At 35.6% G+C, this 16,727-nt stretch overlaps 1 protein-coding gene and 1 non-coding gene across 6 annotated transcripts in view; both read right to left on the reverse strand.

Annotated features, from left to right (window-relative positions):
• UNC5D (unc-5 netrin receptor D) overlaps positions 1-16,727 on the reverse strand; it is a 512,115-nt gene that overhangs the window by 367,924 nt on the left and 127,464 nt on the right. The window lies entirely within an intron of this gene.
• LOC117021825 (U1 spliceosomal RNA) lies at positions 8,399-8,562 on the reverse strand. The gene has a single exon (XR_004422919.1). It is a non-coding gene; the product is annotated as a U1 spliceosomal RNA (small nuclear RNA).

The raw sequence follows: 16,727 nt of genomic DNA on the forward strand, positions 1-16,727 counted from the left end.
ACAGTATAGATTAAAAAGTGGCATTCACAAAGTCTCTGCTCTGTAAGAAATATTTAGGGATATGGAAGGAAAGAGATTGCACTGCTTCTCTGAAATGAGGAATGGTATTTCTAGTTTTATACAGGACTCGTCCAATTTGTGTCTCTGTTTTTTTTGTTTCTTCACACATATCTAGAAAATCCAGTTCACCTATTTAAGAAATCACAAATGCAACAGGTTTAAACAGCTTAACTAGTAAATATCAGGATAGTCTTTCATCTACTCTGAGACAGCAGGAGAAATTTTATTCCAAGGTAAAAACAAACACACACACTTCTAAAGCCTTGAAGCCTCTGCAGTAATGCCCAGGGTGCCATGGGTTACAGCTGGTAAAGTGTAGTCCTCTACCAGAAAGCCTTCTTAAACTAACCTGACGTCTAGTTTTCAATGATCTCTCTCTCTCTCTCTCTCTCTCTCTCTCTCTCTCTCTCTCTCTCTCTCTCTCTCTCTCTCTTTCTCTCTCTAAATTATGGCAGAATTTTCCACCTCAATTACAGGAACAACATAAAATAATAAAATACTGACCATGGAGACTTAGAAATCAATGAGCGCTTCTTACTATGGGGGAGGGGCCTGAAGATATCCTCCTCTCAAATCAAATATTGAAGCTAAGATACAGTCCAGTCACATTTTTCACTATAGTGTACAAAGGAAATAAAAAACACAGTTCCCATAGAAACATATAATCCAGCATGAGGAAAATCTGAAAAGCCAGTCATTAGGTGCTTTGTCCTCAGAATCAGAAGATAAAAATTCTATTTACACTTCTGCAGCAGTTTGTTGTGCAAGTTTGGGCAAGTTACATAATTTCTTTGAGGCTCAGTTTTCTCATCACTGCAGTGATGATATGAGGCTTTCAAATATCTCTGCAGAGTCCCGTGCAACCCGAGCAGCTCTGTTTTCCAACTGTATTTCCAGGGAAGATTTTATTTGAAAACGTGTGTCTTGATATAAAAAATCAAGTTGAAAAAAATCACTGGACAAGATGTTCTCTGAAGCCTCTTTCTAATTCCATATTACCAAGATTCTTAATACCTCTCAGATTTAAGGTGGTGGCAGGAGCTGGAGAACCTTTTTGAAAAGCCAACTCATCCCTGCCTTACAAAGCCATTTTCTACCTGCTCCTTTTCAAAGGTAGAAGGTACTACCATGGTACTAAAGACACTTGATTTTTACAACTGAGCTCAGTAACCACTGCAGTGAGTTCCCAAAAAGTTTCTTGTTTTTTATTTATTTGAGAGAAAATATTGTGTAGTTTCCTTTACCCCTAAAGTTTTCTCTTGCTTAAAGTGTATAAGGAGAAAAGAAAAAAATCAATAGTGTTTTTACTAAGCTACTACTTTATCAAATAAATATTTATTAAATGCTTACTACATATACCAGACACGAGTTGCTCTTAGGAATTAGATTTTCTCAAATTAGAGCAAAATCCGTAATTAAATATAAATCCAAGGCTTAAACAAATGGAGAGTTGCCCATGCTCATGGATTTGAATACTCATTACTGTTAAAAAGTCAATTCTCCCCAATTTTATTTATAGATTCAACAAAATACCAATCTCAGCAACTTTTTTGTAGATATTGACATGCTAAATTCAAATTTATATGGAAAGGCAATGGCACTAAATAGTTAACAAATCTAAAAAAGAATAAAGTTAGAGGACACACACGACCCAATTTTAAGACTTCCTATAAAATGACAGTAATCAAGAGAATGCAGTATTGGTGAAAAGATAGAGATAGAGACAAATGGAACACAAATGAGAACCAATAAATAGAATCACACCGATACAGTCTGATTTTGACAAAATGAAAACGCAATTCAATGGAGAAAAGATAGTTTTTTAACAAATGGTGTTTTAACAGCTGGATATACTCTGTAAAAATAAATTAATAAATAAGCCTAAATACATAAATGACACTTCATACAAAAATTAATTCAAAATGGATTATAAAGCTACACGTAAAATATAACATTTGTAGAAGAAAACATGGTGAAATTCCATATGGCACTGGGTTTGCTGATGCTGGGTTTAAGTATGACATCAAAGCATGGACATAAAAGAAAAACTTGATAAATCAGACTGTCAAAAATATGAACTTTGGTTCTGCTAAACACAATTCTAAGAGAATGAAGACAAGCCACAGACTGAGAGAAACTGTTTTCAAATCACATCACTAGTTAAAAAAACAAAAACTTGTAGTGAGAATATACATATATATTACATATATATGTATATGTGTATATATATATGTATATGTAATACATATACATATATATATACATATATATGTGTATATATATATATATATATATATATATATATATATACACTCAAAATTCAAAAATAAGACAACAAAAGTCCAAATTTACAAATAGGCAAAAGATTTGGACACATCACCAAAGAAGATATACATATGTCAAATAAGCATATTAAAATGTTCTCAACATGATGAGTTATTAGAAAAACATAAATTAAAATCATAATAAGATACCAGTTTCTACCTATTAGGCTAAAATTGAAACAAAAACATATATTAAAATCATAATAAGATATCTGTTTCTACCTATTAGGCTAAAATTGAAACAAAGGGCAACAAAAGCTGACAATACCATATGACCTATCATTCTAGCTCCCGGATATTTATCCAAGAAAAATGAACTTATGTCCACATAAAAACATCTGTACGAATTTTTAAAGCATCTTTATTCATAATTGTCCCAAAATGTACATTCAGATATTTTCTACAGGTGAGTGAATAAACAAATTGTAGTACATCCATATAATGAAGTGATACTTGGAAATAAAAAGGAATAATCTACTGGCACATGCAACAACACAGATGAAACACAAAGGAATTCGGCTAAGTGAAAAAAACTAGACTTAAAAGGCCACATATCTGTTTATAGTAAATTTGGGGAAATGCCAAACCACAGGGGTCAGGAGTTGCCGGTAGCTAACAGAGGAGGGGGGATTTCACTACAAAGTGGTAGCAGGAGGGAGATCTTTGGGGGATAAAGAGTGCTCTGTATCTTGAATGTGATGGTCATTACATGACTTTCATTTGTCAAGATTCATTGAACTATATACACTTTACTGTTTGTAAATTAAAAATATATTTTTATGAAATTTAAATATCATTGGGACTAACTACTCAGATTTGGCTCCTCATGTTACTGTAATTTAACACAATGTGACAAAATCTCACACATATCCACAACACAAAAGTGATTAATGGACATTAAAGGACATTCTGTCCTTTTCATTTTACATGATGTGAATTAAGACACTATGATTATTAAAATAAGAATGTTCATGCCAGGATTGTCATTTAAACATATATATATATGTTCATGCCATGTTAGAATCCTGGCATGAATATATATATATATATATATATATATATATATATATATATATATATGGAAGAATATATATATAAATGGAATAATTTTTAGGAATACGGGCAATTACAAAGAAGAAAAAGAGAAAGAAATAGTTTTTCAATGCTTAAATTCTGAGGAACTAAGAAAAAAAATGAAAACAAATCACTACATGTGAACACGTTTAAAATAGATTCTGCTGGCTCCTTTACAAATATAAATTTTTAAAAATACTTTCATCAGAAATTTCTGTATGAAATGATATGAATGATCCCAAACTTTCCTGGGCAAAGGGCTGTTACCAAATGATCTAGAAGGGGAGGAATAATTACAGTTTAGTTTTCTGTTTTTAAAATTATATTTCTATAATGTGGCCTTTGGGATTTTTCTGAGAGAGTGATTAAATTCAGTGTAATGGTGTGTGTGTGTGTATATATGTGTGTTGTGTGTCTTAAAGTACATGACTAGAGAATCAAAAATAGTTTATGCTCAAATATACTACTGTTAAGTGTTTTTTTACTTATACATATATATGCATACACACACACACACATATATATACACACCCTATGTGCCTCTCTCTCTCTCTCTGTGTGTGTGTGTGAATATATATATATATGTGTATATATATATGTGTGTGTATATATATATATATATATACACACACACATATATATATACACACACACACACGTATATAAAATTCTGGGTGTGTAAGTTTATGGTACAATGAAAACAACTGGCATACATACAAAGCTAGCACACTAAGAGACTATAATCTTAACTGCCACCAACTAGCTATGGGACCTTGGACAAGACATTCATTTTCCTTAACTTTTAGTTTTCTAAATCTAGAAAATCATTTCAAGTTCTAAAATGATATCAACGTCCTGAGGAAGATCTTCAAAAGAAGTTAAACACTTCCTGCATATTTCTCCTTCCCTGCCTCTCTCCCACCTCACTCAGTAGCAAAGTCTCCCTGGGAAATACACTTTCTGAAGCTGAGGCTAGTAGTGTCTTTCACTCTTAAACATTTTTAGATCAAATGACTCGACAATGACCTTTCAGGAACAGCCAAATATGCCTGGAATAAAGCTCAGTCTTGCAAAATTTAGGTCACTAAGTTTTGTCCTAGTAAATGTGCCCTTGAAAAGCAGTGTTACTCATAATTCTCAGTATGCAATGTAATAGTCAAGGTTTACCAATTATTGTTATCTTTTGAAATAACATTCAACTTATCCCACTGGAGAAGATTAAATTGTCGTGTTTTTTGTTTGTTTGTTTATTTGTTTGTTTGTGTTTTAATAAAAATAATTATAATCTGGAAGATCAAAGTTTGTTATCTCTTGTCTATTCTATTTGAGGCACTATTTCACCGAAAAGCTTGAAATGTGACAAAAAGGAAGGAGGAAGGAGCAGTGAAACCTCACCAAACACACTGAATTTTTTGTACTCCATAATTAATGTAAATTAATGTTATATTCATATGTATAGAATGCTCAGAAACATTTAAGTTTGCATTTTCCTTCCTTTCAGTCCATTTAAACCTACAAACCTAGACTACAGCTAATTCTTTGAGTTGCATATGTCAGGATTCTAAATTCAGCAAATTATATTCATATAGATATTATTTTTACATACTCCAGTTCAGCACACCAAAAGGAAATATATCATCACATGTAATAATATTTTCCTACGTACAGGAAAGAAGTGCTAAAAACTAGTCAGAGTTGTAACTAGAAATGAAATTGACAATTAGAAAATGAATCAACTGTGATAAAACAGTTACTGAAAAAAAAGTTGTGAATAGAAAACGTCAATTCCTGGAAACAGTTTCACATTAGGGAAACTTTCATTACCATGAACATGCAACTTTATGGAAATAAAGAATGTGGGGGGAATTTTTTTTTTTAACTTCTTTCACATCTAACATTGGTTAAATACTTCCAATTATCTTCAAATATATATTGTCATGGCCAGTTCAGATTTCTATGCAATTTAAAGCCAGTTGATCAAATCCAATATGTGAACTACAGGCTCAGCTTGAATCCACAAGTATCTGAGATTTTGTCTACTGGATCTCTAGAAGTTCAGAACAACACAACATATTAAATTAGGGTATAGGGTCCATTTTCATTGAGAGCCAAAATCCTCTTACCATGTACCACCTGATTTCTGTTATATACTCCAAACCCTCACTCTCAACTTTGGCTTCAAATTGCTCCTCCTTTTCTATCATCTGGATGAAAGCAGCTATCATCACTTGAGTTGGAATTACTGCTGGTGTTGAAGATAAGATCCCTTGTAGAAAGTCTCTGAACTCTTGGTTTCCACAGCTGTTGTTTAAACATTTTTGGAAAAAAAATGCTTTATGTTTTCATAAGTGCTTTCAAATTCATTATTATTTTAAAAATATTCACAACAATAGTGAGGTAGCTACTAAAATCCCCATTTTGTATATAAGGATATGGAAGCACCAAGGACCTAACAGGAAGTCACTTCATCAGCCATTAATTAGTATAGAAAATAGGTCCTCAAATGACTGCAGAATGACTGCCTTTGTTTTGTTCAACATTGTTTTGTTACATTGTTAATGAGATGCTGTAGGAACTTAATTCTTGCTTATACCAACTAGCCTGTGGTAAAATTGGTCTAGTTGCAAATGTCATTTGGCTTAAATTCGCAAAACCTACCAATATGTTAAGTGAAGATTTACTGTATAGACCAATGCTTATCACATTTGAAAGAGCATAAGAATCACCTGAGAAATCTTGTTAAAATGCAGACTCTAATTTGATACAGTTCTGGGATGGAGCCTGGGAATCTGTATTTCCAAGAACTTCCCAAGTGATGTCAACTGCTGGTCTAAGATCATCCTAAGAAGAACAAAAATATAGATAACATTTGAACCTGTCTTCTTCCAAGTTCAAGCACCCCAGAGCCCCACTTCTTTTATAACTCTTATCTATTTCTTCTATTCCTTCTCAAACCCGCTTCTATTCCTTCTCAAACCTGCTTCTCTTCCTTCTCAAACTCGTTGCTGGATTTCTTCTCTTCCTTCTCAAACCCACTGCTGGTAGTATGCATCTCACATATGGGACTCAATCTTGAACAGATCTTTTGGCCTCTTTCCAAACCATTTAGAGGATCATTCTTCCTGAAATGTCTAACCACTCTGGGCAAACCCTCTCTCCTACCCTATTTCCACATACTCTTGTGTTTTCTACTAGACCTACCAGAAGTTACCATCTATCAGAATGATTGCTTGTTGTTTTCGATACCAGAGAGGCTATCGGGACTTCATGTCTTCTAACAGGCTGTCTCAGGCCCACAGGGAGGCAAGGCTGGAGAAGGAAACACCATCTGCAGGGCCTCAGGCTCACAGAACAAGTGTGGGCAGCACATGTCCAACACCCACACTGTAATCCCCACATAAGCCAACAGGAGAGCTGGCATGAGATGAGGCTTAGTGGGAGGAAGGGAGAGCAATCAGAAGAGGGAACGGACGGGAAGATGGTCAGAGGAGCATAGTCCCGGGGCAGGGCGTTGTGCCCCACTGGGAGTATCTGGATTTAGCTTGGTCTAGTCACTCAAGCTTCTGGACGGTTGCAGAAGATGGTGATGATGGTTCTTTCTGAGATAATTTTCCACATAAGCAGAATTTTCTTATTGTAGGTCAACTCTAGGCTCTGAGGTATTTTTTGCCTTCTTCTCTCAAAGCTCTTTTATGTCCCTAGTGCCTAGTTTAGTGTCTTCCACACAGTAGATGCAATGTGGTGGCTCTTGGAATGGTGAGGAGTCTGAAGCATCCTCCTCCAGCTGTCCTGACTGCGGAGAACAGGCAACAACACAAAGGTGTTAACACACAGCACCTTGGCCAAGGAAGTGTCCTGAATGCACCTTTTATAAATGTGACATGGGGACAGGGGACATGTCCCACAAACTTCAGCAAAAGGTGAAAGCATTACAAATGGCTTTCACTTCTGTGGTTTACAGAGTGTAATGTGATGGCCAGGCCTGATTAGAAAATACAGGCGGCAGGAAGCAGAAACAGCAAAAAGTAGCAAATGTTAGCAAATGTCCTCCCTGACACCCAGGATGTGATAATGCCTATCTTGCAATGACCTAGCAGCATGTGACTATAACACTAGGAGGAAAAAACAGGTCTATGAAACAAAATGAATGTTCATGCAGGTGTGGCTTTCCAAGATAGCATTAGAAGTAAACACTGGACTATGCGAATCCAAGGGGGCAACAAATGTGGAGAACCCTTAAATGAACTAAGTCCAGAATGGAATCATTTAAGGGGTATCAAATTGTCCCCAATGTCTTATGGGTCACAGTTCTCCATTTCTCACTATTCTTTTGGGGGCTTAACAAGGAAGAAGAGATAAGGATAATAAAGACGGTCAGAAAAGTAAGTAGTAGTAACAAAGAAAGGTTAAGCAGGTTCCTAATAGAGAACACTAATGTCCTCTTCATTTGGAGGGTCAAGATGAGAAACCATCATCAGACAGCTAAACTGGTCGGCAAATTGGTGGATGGCCCAAGGAAACTTATCTCCGAGTATCTCACAAGAATATAGAGATTGCATAAATTTCAAATTCCAACTTAAGAAAGTAAGGGGTAATGATAGATGCGTCAGATAAAGATTCAGTTTTCTGTTAACCACTCAAAATATAGAGCAAACTTCTTGCAGGTTCGATTTTAACATTCAATAATGTGGGGTCTTTCAATGGTCCTCCTGGAGCAAGAATGATGGAGCAGAAAAACGATCATACAAAGACTTATCAGAGAGTACATGGGTATGCAAGTAAGCAAAACCTTTCCAGGTAAATCCATTACTTATGAGGCAAAATTAAGATTAGTAGTTCATGCAATTCACTAAGAGTATAGTCCAGCAGTTGAAAGTAAACATAAAGGATGGCAGTATTAGCACAGAATAATGCCAACTTTGCTGTTTTTTTTGGGGGGGTGGGAGAAAGCGCAAATGCTGTCCCCCACTAGCACAAATCATGCAGTCGAGTTTCCCACATTTGGAGAAATCACAGGGGTCAGCACATCCGGAGTGCAATGGATAAGCCTCACCCTGGGCAAACCACCTTCGTGATCATGGTATCTCCCCTGTCAGGTAAGTATGTTGCTGATTTCTTTTGAAGAATTCTAAATGCATCTTTGCTGTATACCTTCATCCAAGGCAGCGTTCTAAAGGACCCATAAACATTAAACAGATTTTATTTTAACTTGTTCTAGAATATGAACTCAGGTAATGATCTTTCTTAGCCTGCAGAGGGCTTTAGTAAGACATCTCTGCATCGTTGTCCAATGTTTGCTGCATCACCTTTCAGGTTAGGTAAAGACAGGAAAGAGGTTAGACTAAGCAATGTCTCTTCCCCTCTTGCAATTTTACCTTAAGAAAACCTATGATAGTAGGAAGGCTTAAACAGGAGCTATACAAGCAGAAATGAGGTGCTCTTCTTATGTCAGAACCCCTTGCTCATCTACTATTTTTCCTTCTAGCTTCTTTCCCTCATTTTTAACCAGTATCTTTGTCATGGTTAAGTGAACTCTGTTTATTTTATACTATGAATATTTTATCTTGTTTTATAAGAGGGGTCTAGCTAGTCGGGGCTGGTATTCCTAAAATTATATAATCCTAGTGTTTATTTCTGGTAATTCTAAATAACATTATGATTGTGAGGTGTATATTGCATTCATATCAAGACATTAGTGAAACAGACTGCTTGCTGGAGACTCATCTAGTGCTAATGACCAGGCATGCTATATCAGATATGTGTATTATATGCCCCTCCACTGTGCATGCGCACATGACTCTGGAGTAAAGACAACAGTGTCGATTACAGACTTTCTAATCCCACTTCTCCTACCTTTCCCCAACAGTTGAACTGAACAGCAAGGGCATGTAAACTATAGTAATTGTAGTCAATTTTGAGTGTGGAAGGAGATAATGATGGTGGTGGAATATCTATAAAACTTCATCAAAATGTAAACATTTTCATAAACTCACCTAGAAAGTGTCCATCAACGAACTACTCAAATAACACCATATTGATAAAAACCAACATATCATGCTGGTATCTGTGTTGCTCTAATGGCCCAAAGGAAAACACAGTTAGGAGAGATGAATGTATGGTTTTGTTTTATTAACCAAGAAATGAAAATTATATCTACAAGTAGGCCTATAAGGAAGGAAGATTAACAGGCCAGTAAAGGAGACAGGATCCTTGCTAACAAAGTTTTGCCGTAAGTTTTTTAGCATAATCTAGGTTAAAGAACAGCTTGACTGTAAAGCACAGTGGTAAAATATATATTATTTGAATTCAGATACTGGCTCAGGTATTTCACCAGAATATGCACAGATGCATGCACTCAAAATAGGCAACTTAATGGTAAATTCGTTATAAAAGCATTTAGATTTTTAAATTAACTTTCAAAGTGTTATCAGTAGGTTTTGTTTTGTTTTGTTTATTTTTGCTTCAAGAAACAGAATCTCAACAAAAAGTGGCTTAAACTACAAAGACATGTATTATGTCACATGCAAAAGTGTTGGGTAAAGGTGCTTTCAAGGCTGGTTCAACTGCCCATGCTTGTCACTAAACACCCATCTCCTTCCTTCTTTCCACTTGGTCATCCTGAGACTTGATGTTTCATGGCTGAAAGAGGGCTGCTATTGCTCCAGACATCACATACTTACTAACTTTATCTAAAGGCAGTTTCTCCACACACAGCTATTTTAATCATGAGGGAACCATTTCCAGGAGCTCCCAAGCTGACTATACTCGGAACCCACTGTGAGACTTCCTTTCAGGTATCACTCTGCCATATGCCCATTTCCTGGTTGCTGGGGCTTCAGAAGACATGAGAGTCTTTTAGTCCTGTAGTTGAGAACAACTTTGCTGACAAAGAGGAATGCTAATGGACAATCAACTGTGTCCATAGCCAGCTTTCACAATTAAAATTCAAATTGTTGTATTAAACTAAGATCAATGAAAAGCCTTTATTCTGTAATTAAAGCAGTCTCAATTCCAATTATCAATTTTTTTCTTATCCCTTAAAGAGACACAGATGTTAAGTATATTAAATTTTGACATAAGTATGCATATAAATGTGTGATGCCCAGATGTAGAAATCGGCGTATAAACAAATTTCTAAAGACAGTGGAAAATACATGGTTTGAAAATTGATGTGCAACCCCTTTATTTGGGTTGAATCTGAAACAAAATAAAAGCTCTCACTCTTTAGAGAATATGGCATCAGAACAGCAGGATGACAGCAGTTGAGGCAAAATCTTAATTCTATGTAAATCTTGCATAGTTACTTGACTTATTTAGGCCTTTGAAGTAAAAGGTAGCATTGTCTGTATCACCACACAAAGGGCTGGGAAATGCCAGAGGGTGTTCTTAGTATTTGGAGTATATTGCTTTGTTTATAGAAACCTATTTTGTGCTTGACCACTTCCAGGAGATCAGAGCAAATTCATACCCAAGTGAGATGAATTAATTGATATAAAGAAAACTTTCTATTATTATTATTAGTGGATAGTATTCCTGTTGTTTTTTAAATAAAATAAAATTTGAAGCATGTCCATTTAATTTAAAATGCACACAAATTACTAGCAAACTGATACACCTGAGAGATTTTGCAGAAGTGAAACATGCTAACACGTGACAACATTAATTCTTTATACCGGGGTTGCCAAAAAGATGTATACAAGTGAACACTTTGGTCAATGTTGCTAAAGCAGTAGTTCACTGTAAAAGTGTCTGGTTGCTGATGGTAACCACTTTGAGCACTTCTTGTAATTGTTGAAGACAAACGTGACTTGTATTTATCTTTTGTTATTGGTATGTATTGAGTATGACAATTTTAATACAGTTTTCCTTTCTTAAATGTGTATACATTTTGGGGGGCACCCTCTGTGCATTCATTAAGCCAGCAACTGAAAGACAAACACAAGAATTTAATGAGGAGATCACAAATACAACTGTAGTGGAGGATAAAATAAAGCACATGGAATGAAGAAGAGACGGATCAAAAAATGTCTGTTTAGAAGCAGTGTTATGATCTAATAATGAATTTAGGGACTATTTATGTCACCTGGCACTGCTGGATGCTAGCTATATTGCCCATGGACTTGTGAAACTTCATAGCATAGTGGAGGTAAAAGATGTAAAGCAAGTAATCACATAAATTAGTGATTATGAGATGAGTGGTATGAAGGAAAATGGGCGGTTGTTATAGAGAAAGACATAGTGATCCAATTTGGAATGAGGGGTCAAGAAAGAGTTCTGCAAGGGAGAGACTGATGACTAGGATGATGTCATTTCCAAGGTTATACCTGCTGACCTGGAATAATCATAAATAACACCTCTTTTTACTCTAGAAAGCATCATATTTCGAAATGATACATTATGCGGTTACCCTACCTTTAAAGAAAGCTCTAAGCAATTACTAGGTTTTAGCCTAACAATATGAATGAGCTTGTTCAGAGCCTGAGGACAGAGAGAGGTTGTTGAATTTGAAGAAATGACAGAAGACCCGTGTAGCTGGTCCTAGACAGGACTGGATGGGTCAGGAAGAGCTGATATCATATTGCGGAATTTGGAGTTCATCTGAAGAACAATGTGAAGTCATAGAAGAATTTTAAGTAAAGAAATAATGCTACACAGTTTTAGTTTTTAAGAAACAGTCTGAGACTGCTTTGTGGCATATAGATTAGCAGAAAGCAAATGAACAGAGAAATCAGTTTGGAGGCCATTGTGGCACTTTCATCTAGAGATAAGAGTGGCTTGAACTAGGATATTGCAAGGAAAAGAAAGAAACTGAGAGGACTCCAATATATTTTAGATGAAGAAGATACAGAACTTGGCAGAGGATTGTCTATTGGGATGAAGGAATAGGGAAGAAAAGCACCTACTAAGTGTTCAGCAAGATATTAGGTATAGCAGTTTTCAAAAAGTGCCTGGTATATATAAATTTCAACATCTTTACTATAAAGCTAAGAAGATGGGAAATTAATATGCAAATTGTGCAGAAAAAGGTTAACATAGCAGGCGAGATGGCTATCCTTTAAAAAACCTGTTCACAAAGTTGGCCCTTTAACTGGTGTCTGGGAACTGGGATTTCAGGAGGGTTTGTACCATTGCCAGAACTGATAAGAATGATTCACTGTGACTAAACTGTTCATATAAAAAGCATGATTTAGATTGAACACCTGCTTTTTGAATGTTAAGTCCGGAATTTTGGTTCATGCCAGGCAGAGGGATTGTACCTTACCAGCCTGCTATAAAAACCCTGGACACTGAGTCTCTAATGAGTTTCCCTGACTGGCAACACCTCACGTGCATTGTCACTATCTGTTTCTGGAGAGATTAAGTGGCTGCTTTGTGACTCCACTGGGAAAGGACTATAGGAGGCTTGTACCTGCTTTCCCCTGGACCACACAATGGTTTCCCCTGGACCACACACTTTTTCCCCATGCTGACTCTGTCTCTTTCTCTGTAATACATCATAGCCACGAGTACAAACTATATGCCGAGTCCTGTGAGTTCTCTTGGTGAACCATCAAACCTGAGGGTAGTCTTGACACAATGATCAAATGCCGAAATGTAAATTTCAGACTAAACCATAATAAAATATAATAGGAGATCAGAGAAGAGAGGGTAGAAAGTACAGGATAAATATTTCAGGGATATGACTGCAGGAACTCCTTAATGTAATAAATACCACATGTGAAAAGCTCTCCAAAAACTGATGTTGACATGGCTTAGGCTCTGGGGCTTGTCCTTTTTATCCCTGGGGTGATAAAGTCACCTAGAAAAGAAATCACTAGTAACAATATTTTCTTGACATTTAGGTTAAATTTCCCAGGGTTTTATGTCCTCGCTCTCCACTGTGCTGAAGAATCAAGTTTATAATTTCATAGCTGTGGACCACACAAGAACGCTTTGGGGAGCGTGACAGAAGGGAGAGATTGGGACTTGCTGACGTTTGAGGAAAATAATGTCAGAGGATGAGGAAGTGCTTGTGGGTTTTTTCCTGAATAAGAAGTGCTTTCTTATCTTGGGAAAATATAGAATTAGTCATTGCCTAGTTATCTGCATGGAAGGAAACCGGCACTAAATAGAGATAGAAATTTTGAGCAGGATTGTGTGATGATATTTGATTATTCATGACCTCTCCAAGCATTTGAAATGATTTACTCTCTGTTATTAAATTTAAAAATAACTTTTTCAGGAAAAAAAACAAAACAAAACAAAAAACAAAACTTCTTTAAATACAAAATATCAATTATAAATATACCGAACAGAACCCAAAGTAACTTTAGGATGATTATAACATTGGCTCCACCTCACAGTCTCCTGGCTGGCTTTACTTTTTTTTTCACTTTTAAATAATGTTGAAAAGGCTACTCAAATGAGTGCTGTCTCTTACTCTATCAGATTCGTAAATACTTTACTTGGTTAAGTTCGCTATCTTTGGTAGCCACATCTTTAGGGGAAACATTACCTCTTCTTCATTTTTCATAATTAAATAGCATTATTAACTGTCCAAATTTTCAAACTATATTGCTAAATATTAGCAAAAAACAATAAAAATAGAACTAATCCTTGTTCTTTAAGATTTTTAACATTGGACCCCCACTGCTTTGAATAAAAGGTCTACCTTCTGACCTGAGGTCCCAAAGTCCTTAAGACACATTATTCATGTTAATGTCCCACTAGTTCTATGAAGAACAGCCCTATGGCTTTTTTCCTTTTTTTAATTTTCACAAATGTACTTAAAGAACTTTAAAGGGAAAACAAATTAATATTTATCAAAGAAAGCTGAGTTAGGCCGAGGTACTCCAGTTGCTCCATCCATCCATTCATCCAATAGATCTATTAAGTGACAAGCACCAGGTTCTCTGCTAGAGTCTAGAGATACAAAAAGTATGGAATTCAATTTACATTACCCTTGATCTGAAGAATGTCCCTTGTGCCTTTCTCACTACTAATGCAACCTGACAATTATAATGACAAGATTTACTACCATAAGAGAAACAACACTTCTTCCTATTTACATAGAAACTCTTCTCCTATTTCCTTAATGCTCATGCTATCTGGATGACACAGAAGTTGGCATTAGTTTGACCCATTTATTTTGTCCTAGTATCTTGTAGTTTTTTGGGGGTTTTTTTAGTTGAACTAAACAGTTTTATTAAGCTGTGTTACATACCAAAAATTCACCCGTCTCCTTAATTTTTATTTCTTTCTTTACAAAGTAAAAATAAATGTTTATCATAAATTTCAAATTATTCGGATGTAAATAAAATAGGAAGAGCCCCAACACTCCTCAAATCCTATTGTCATTAACTTTTTAAATATATTCTTCCACATTCTTCTCAGCATAGATATAGATGCATGGCTTTTAATAATATTTAAAATAAATGTATACACACAAAAGTGCATACATCATTAATGTACAAACTCTATTTTCTTACTTCTGTAACTCGTTCCCAGATAACCATTATAAATATACTATAAATTGGATTCTACTTTTCTGAAACTTTCCACATCAATTTCTATTCACTAACACTGCACTGCTTTCATAAATTATTTAACCTAACTCTATTTTGTGGGCATTTAGGTAATTTCCAATTTTTCATCATGTAAAAAAACATATAATAAATATTCTTATAGATTTAGTTTTCTTCTGCTTGGGAAGAACTACTCCTTTGACATAAACCTTGTTGGTACTATGACAGAGTGGTCAAGTGGTTTGCTAAAAATATATGTCATTTGAACTCCTAGGACTGAGAAGGAGAAAACAACAAAAAGATGACAAAGAAAAAAAAAAGGAAGAAAGGGAGGAAGAGAAGGAAGAAGAGGGACAGGAAAGAAGTTCTTATACCAGGTATATATGTACTATTGTTTCTGTTTGCTTGAGCCACACCGAAGCTTAAAACAGAGATCATTCATCTGGTTTAAGTTTTATAGTTGGTTATTCTAATTAAAACTACCATAGAAAATGGCCTCTTTTGACAGTTACAAAGCGAGTTCTTTCCCCTTTGTTAAAACATACTTCACATAGGAGCCACAAAATACTCATGAGATTGCCTGAGGCTTAGTGAGAATATGGCTGAAAGACCATGTGATAAAAAAAAGGGGGAGGAGAGTCTCCATGATTACAGGTGCTTTTCGTTTTCAATAACTAAAGTAGGGCACTGCAATCTATGCATGTCTTTGGTGCTGTTCAAATTATGCGAAGACTATACTGTTCACTGGGTCTTAATTTGGTGAGCACTATTTGCAGCATGCCTGCAAAAAAAGAGGACTCCTAATTTATGTAAAGCATTACTGAGAATGATCTATAGGACAGTGTGATATAAAAAGCAAAACAAGTCATTTCTCACTGAAGATAATTTCAAATAGTATTGTATCAAGGGAGTCATTAGGTAAAAGAGGATAAAAAGTAGAAATAGATATATTCAGACATTTAGTTACATTTGCATAATCATCTAAAGATATCTATGTCTTCTTGGGGCTAACTAGCATATAAGGAATAGAATAGTAGTTTCCTCAAAAAAAAAAAAAAAAAAAAACAGAAAATATTTTTAAAAGAAAAAATATACATGGATGTTATCAAATAGATACCCCTGAAATACACCCTTATTCCAAGAAGTAGAAGCTCTACAGTTCTTTCCTTTTATGAACATAACTAAATGCTAATTGATTAATAAATACCAAAGAATGATCTGAACTATAAAGTCATCTGGTAGCCAAAGGCTGCCAGAAAACAAGGTTTTTCCAATTTCTATAGAATCTATCTCCCTCCATGTGGTAGTAGGCCAAATAACGCCACAACCTCTCTCCCAAAGATGGCCTCATCCTAATCCCCAGAAATGGTGCATATGTTCCCTCACATGGCAAAAGGGATTCTGTAGGTGTCCTGAAATGGGAAAAATATCTTGGATTATCAAAATGGATCCAATAAGGATTCTTAAAATTGGGAGGTACAGATGTATCTTTGAGAAGGGTCAGAGATGCAACTTAACTGGCTTTGAAGAACGAGGAAGGGGGCCACCAGCTAAGATGTGTGGGCAACCCCTAGAAGCAGGAAAGGAAACAGATTCTCCCTAGAGAAACCTCCAGATAGGAACGTGTCCCTACCATCACCTTGAATTTAGACTAGTGAGACCCATGTTGGAATTCTTACCTATAGAACTGTAAAATAATAAAACTGTATTGTTTTAAACCACTAAGACTATGTTCATGTGTTATGCCAGCAATAGGACACCAATA

Source organism: Rhinolophus ferrumequinum, chromosome 4, assembly GCF_004115265.2.
Source record: "Rhinolophus ferrumequinum isolate MPI-CBG mRhiFer1 chromosome 4, mRhiFer1_v1.p, whole genome shotgun sequence".
Lineage (NCBI taxonomy): Eukaryota > Metazoa > Chordata > Mammalia > Chiroptera > Rhinolophidae > Rhinolophus > Rhinolophus ferrumequinum.